General features: G+C 37.9%; 1 long non-coding RNA gene across 1 annotated transcript; it reads right to left on the bottom strand.

The window, feature by feature from the left end:
- Positions 1 to 333: 333 nt before the first annotated feature.
- On the bottom strand, positions 334 to 4,237 carry LOC110457970. The gene is made up of 4 exons (XR_002463749.1): positions 2,815 to 4,237; positions 2,348 to 2,482; positions 1,639 to 1,790; positions 334 to 477 (listed from the first exon to the last, which is right to left on the bottom strand). It is a non-coding gene; the product is annotated as an uncharacterized LOC110457970 (long non-coding RNA).
- Between the last annotated feature and the right edge of the window lie 1,756 nt (positions 4,238 to 5,993).

Consider the following 5,993-nt stretch of genomic DNA (forward strand, 5'->3'; position numbering starts at 1 on the left):
TAAGTTTTTGAAATTGTAGTATAAGCATTTTGCAATGGCCGCCATCGGAGAGTTTCACAATCATTGACTGCACTTGTCATTAATATCTCCTACATTTGTTGACTTATACCATTGAAACTTAGTATGCATTATAATCATGATATGTAGGTGTGCTTGAAACATATTTCATTATTGGTATAATTATGAAGTAAATGGTTTTAGTACAATAAATTTTTGAACTCTGACATATGTTGTGTTGTGTATTAATCATACTTACCTCTTGCCATCCTTTCCAGAGGTACCACATGGTTGGGGACATTACTGTCCCCAGTTGTCACCCACAATATGTACACTGGGGCTCCTCTTCACCTGCCCATAACTTAGGATATGACTTTACAACTGTGGTGTAAAGGTTTGCTAGAGTGGATGGGGTGCACTCCTAGAACTGTTTTATACCTCTCTGGAGGTACCAAGCTGTGAATAGCACTTGAAGGAAATCTATATTTAAAAACAACAATGAACATTTCAGTTACTATCATATAACTCATGCTGCTAATTTACTGCACCTTCATTTATCACATAGAAATAGATATCGGCAAATTTAACTTTATTATCATAAACTTTATTTGAAAGAGTTTTATGAACAGTTATCCCATCTGAAAGCAAATACTCACATAACATTACAGATTTTACCAAGTAATTGAAACTGAATTTCTACACATAATATTGCTATATTTACTTAGTGTACAACTAACTCTATGGACACCCAAAATACCCATAGGTTATCCTATGATATACATAATGATGATAGTCTGATTGGGATACTGCATGGGGATGGATTTTCTCAGGAAATATGTTGGTGTACTGCAGTTAGGGAGAGACATTTTAGTGACAAGTAAAGGAAAGTTTAGACTGTACAAGCAGAAAACTTTAAACTAGGCTCTTCTAAGACCCTGTGAGGAAATCATGATGCCTTCTTATTTGGAAAAGTTTAGACAAAAAAACAGACGGTCACTTACCAGAAACCACGGTTTTAGTAGAGCCTAGAACTGAGTGGAGAGGAAAGGGGTTATTGATAGCCAGAAGTATAGCAGAACCTAGCCCAGATAAAGTGGTACTGTCAGTTGTGAACATCACTAAGGAAGATGTTAAGATTGAGTAAGTCTGTGATTGAGACTGTAGGGAGGGTAACAAAGGTTACAGGTACTGAGGGTACTGGGTTAGTTGAGACTCAGGAGGTCAGCTCCCAAAACATCTTGAAACTGTCATGGAAAAACAGTTCCCAAGATCTGAACACCCAGAGGAGATGGAATATTTGGCCAGTAACCCACTGGGATAAAGGGCTAGCAAATTTAATCAAATAAATGACCTTGACTTATGTTAAAGAGCACAGGGGTCAAATATGTTTTAAACCTTTAAACGACTTCTTTTGAATAACTGAGAGGCCTAGTGTGCTTATATTTGGCCAGTAACATGCTGGGATAAAGGGCTAGCAAGTTTGTTCAAATAAATGACCTTCATCCATTTTCAAGGTCGCAGGGGTAAAATATGTTAAAATCTTAAAAGCAGAATAGGCAAGATGACCAATTCTAGATCTGTTGAGGGGGCATAGTGATATCCTTTAAGAACAGTAAAGGAGACATTAACAAAAGTTCTTACCTCCAATGATAGCTGAATCTTTGTGCTCTTCCTGCATGAGGAAGGGAGTCGAGCACAGAGATGGTAGCAGTCTCCATGGAGGCAACCAGGAGAAACCAGTGGTGCTGGTGACAAACGGGCAACAATACAGTCTGGTACGACTCCCAATTCACCTGAAGGAGGACATTTTGGTTATTGTTTTATTTCTTATTCAATCAGCATTGTTCTTGAGAAACATTGCATGAAAATTAACTAGTTATCAATACTGCCAATGAGATGGTGAAGAGTATGTCCTATTTCTGCAAAGCAATGTTGTTCATTTTGTTTGTTAGTTCATATATATACAAGTTACATTTTCTGTTGTTGTTTTAGAATCTTGTTTTCTAAATAGATTTTTTATTAAACTTTATGTCAATCAAATATGAGAATGCATCATAAAACAAGATATCAATTTTATCGATTCATGGTGGCTGTTTTGCTGATTGGTAGGGCTAAACATTTGTGTTTGAGTTAAGAAAATCTTTCAATTTCTTTCTGACTTTTTTTTTTCTAAACAGATTTTGACCAATTGTCATACAATTATCAAGTACTTGTATAAGTATAAAAATACACAGAGGTATTTGTATCCTTGACACTGCCCTTCATCTTTGAAATCTAAACCTAAAAAAAACATATGATGTTCCAGGTTTTTTTGGACTTCAATGATATGAATAATTTGTTAGAAAATCACCTTTGGATACAGCCAAGCATTGTATTCCCCTGCTTCTCACTTAGTCGCTAGGAAAAAGGGAGGAACATAGCATCCTTTGTGGAGGACGAAATTGAAACCTGACTTCAAAAGTCCTTATATATAGGCGTGGATAACCTGAAATAGGAGCAATGAATATAATGAACATTCCTGTAGATAAAGAGTAGTTGTTTCAAGTCACTTTGCAAATTCTGCAAGAACTTGATGAAACTATTTTTTCTTTTTTTAATTTCAGTTTATAACCTACACCAATTTGTAGAGCTTGTTCTTATATTTTAGTTTTATCAACATCATTTCCTCTTGTAATAGCCAGTATTTTGTTGGGTTGGTGGTATCATTAAATCACATTTGATGCTTGAAATGTTTTGTTTATATCAATACCTGTCTATTTGATACTTATCTATGTATCATGATTTTCTTAGATTTTCATTGCTTGTTTATAAAATTACCTGATCATTCAGCCACTTATCAGGATAAAGTGTACACAGGTCCCTCCGTTATAATGTTGTTTCCAATGGTCACTTTTGTTGAAGTTTTGAGAACTTTGCAAGGTGAGTCAGCTGGTAATGTTGAGGTAGGCACATTTTGTATAGTCTTAAGCATATATCGTCAATAAAAATGTTGTCATGGAATGAGGTTGTCAGGAGTGGTGAAGTTAACATGAATGTATCAAGTGTGTCGACTAATTCCGTCTTGAGATCTGCAGTCATATACCAAGAAAGCATAGCATTCTGGCAAAGCTCAACCTCCTCCCCGAGTCTCCGGTCAGCCTCCTCCCCGAGTCTCCGGTCAACCTCCTCCCCGAGTCTCCGGTCAGCCTCCATGATAATAGAAAGGATTGGTGACTTAGCAACAGCATCCTTGGTAGGATTGCTTGGTCGTTGTACCGAGGCTTTGCTGCATATCTGGAATACCTTCAGCTTGGTGCTGCTCTCCATTGTCCTTACATGCTCAGGTATCCCTTTGACAGGTGTTGGAAGATGGGATTTTGTTTTCGGTTCTGTGGTCTTTCTGTTTAAAGCATTGCTCTTTCTTTTCTCTTTCTTTGTCTCTGATGGCAGAACTTTGAGTCTTTTTCTTGTCTTTGTTTTCTTTGTTGCTTGTTTCTGTTTAGTTGTTCTGTCGGACTAAACTTTTCTGTGATTTCTCTTCATTCTCTTTGCACCTGTTGCAGTCTTTGTCTCTTCGTCTTGTCTATACAGCTTCATGTCTTTGATGTTTATCTTTGTTTTTCTTCCCTCTACTTAATTTATACACCCTTTTTCAGATGCAGGCAGACATAACGAAAGGTCCAACCCATTTTGATGCCAGTTTGTCCCCTTTCCTGTTTACTCTCTTCTTGTTTCTGATTAAGACACTGTCTCCAACTACATGCTCTTTTCCCTTGTTCTGTTTATCGTAGTGGGTTTTCTGTCTCTTTTGTGCCTCTCTGAACCTGTCCTTAGCAAGGATCTGCAAGTTCAACAGTTCTGCGAAAGATGCAGCTTTGTCATTTAAAATCTCCTGGAAGTCGTCAGCATTGATATCAGAATCAGGAGACAAAGTTGTAGGTATGTCCAATTGGACTGGGAGTACTGCCTCTCCTCCATATATATGTAAGATGAAAAGGAGTTTCTTTGGTTGAGGCTTGTATGCATGTCCTGGTTGCGAATGCAATCTGTTGCAAGTATGTGTCCCAATCATCTTGTGTCCCGTTATCATACTTAACAATGGCATGACATAGTGTCTGATTAAGCGGCTCTGTCAGGCCATTGGTCTGGGAATGGTAGGCAGTTGTGACCCGTCTCTCTATGGAAAGTTGGCTGCATAGCTTGTCATTGAGCCCCACTAGGGGCAGAGGGGCAGGACCCAATAGGGGAATTAGAGGTAAAACCTTTAAAATCCTTCTTCTATGATAGGGATTAAGGGATTTTATTCTAATTTAGTCTTGAGCATCCTTGGGCCAAGGGGACTCAATTTTGTATAAGCAGTGGGTGTGGTCTCCCAGGGGGCAGAAGGCCCTGGTGGAGCCCAATAGGAGAAATAGAGGTAAAATCTTTAAAATCCTTCTTCAACCATCAGGATTAAGGGATTTTATCCTTATTTAGTCTGGAGCATCCTTACGCCAAGAGGTCTCAATTTTGTATAATTGGTGGTTATGACCCCCCCCCCCCCCCCCCCCCCCCCGCCCNAGGGGCATAGGGGTGGGGCTCTGTTTGAAGTATGTATAACAGTGATGTTTGGGATATTGGGGTTAGTGATAATAAATGTGGTGGTTAGTTCTAGGATGTGGATGTTAAATTTGTGTATGCATTTCGTTTGATATATTGAGTAATGTAATTGATTATAACAATATGACGATAACCGTAAATGACAATGATGATAAAGATGAAATTATTATTATAATAATGTTGATGTGGATGAAGAAAAGTAAAAACATGAAAAATACATAGCAGAAAAATTCATTTGAGTATTCTGTCAAAGAAATTTGAAATGATCACCTAGCTTATCTGTTAAATTTTAAGATTTATTTAGATTTGACTTTCCTCTCAGCCGTAGTTGTTTTATAACCCTATCTATTTGCTTACTATGGTAAATCCTTTTTGACCCCTCCCTCATTGCGAATGCAACCCCCTGAGCATAAATCAAATCAAATTTGGTAAGAATGTTCCACTACACTTTGTTATTTGGATTTACAGTAAGCTCCCCTTAATTTTCTTTAGGATGTATCTGTAGCACAGTTGGTCCAGGACAATTCATTGTGCTGTGCAGTTAGAGTGGCAATATAATGCAAAACTTTCAAAAGACTTCTCTCCTGTAGCTTACAAGTGGATTTTCACCAACACATCATAAAATGATGCTTAGGTGATAAAAATAAGAGTAAATATTCAAGATGGGGCTGATCCCTTGACAGGGCTTTTGATGAACTCTGCTGTAATCATTAGCCTGGGGTGGTGATCAGATTCTATACTAATAAATGAAAGGGGCTGACCTTCCATCCTGGGGGCTTAAGAAAAGGTTGCAAAAGTGAAAAACTCAAAAAACCTCTTCTGTTGAACTTACAGGTGGATTTTCAAAAATGTTTTTTAATATTTGATGCTACTGTATCACATCAGACCTCATCATTATACTATACCTGTTAGTCCTTTATCACACTATAACTTATCACTATACAATACATATAAGTCCTGTATCACACCAGACCTCATCACTATACTATACCTGACAGTCCTGTATCACACTAGAACTTGTCACTATACTATACCTGTCAGTTGTGTATTACATTATGACTCATCACTACACTATACATGTCGGTCCTGTATCACACCAGACTTCATCTCTATACTATACCTGTCAGTCCTGTATCACACTAGAACTTGTCACTATACTATACCTGTCAGTTGTGTATTACATTATAACTCATCACTACACTATACATGTCGGTCCTGTATCACACCAGACTTCATCACTATACTATACCTGTCAGTACTGTATCACACCAGACTTCATCACTATACTATTCCTGTCAGTCCTGTATCACACCAGACCTCATCACTATACTATACCTGTCGGTCCTGTATCACACAGTGACTCTAGAACTTGTCACTATACTATACCTGTCAGTCCTGTACCACACTATAACTCATCA

The sequence above is a fragment of the Mizuhopecten yessoensis genome, unplaced genomic scaffold, assembly GCF_002113885.1.
Source record: "Mizuhopecten yessoensis strain PY_sf001 unplaced genomic scaffold, ASM211388v2 scaffold9385, whole genome shotgun sequence".
Taxonomy (NCBI): Eukaryota; Metazoa; Mollusca; class Bivalvia; order Pectinida; family Pectinidae; genus Mizuhopecten; species Mizuhopecten yessoensis.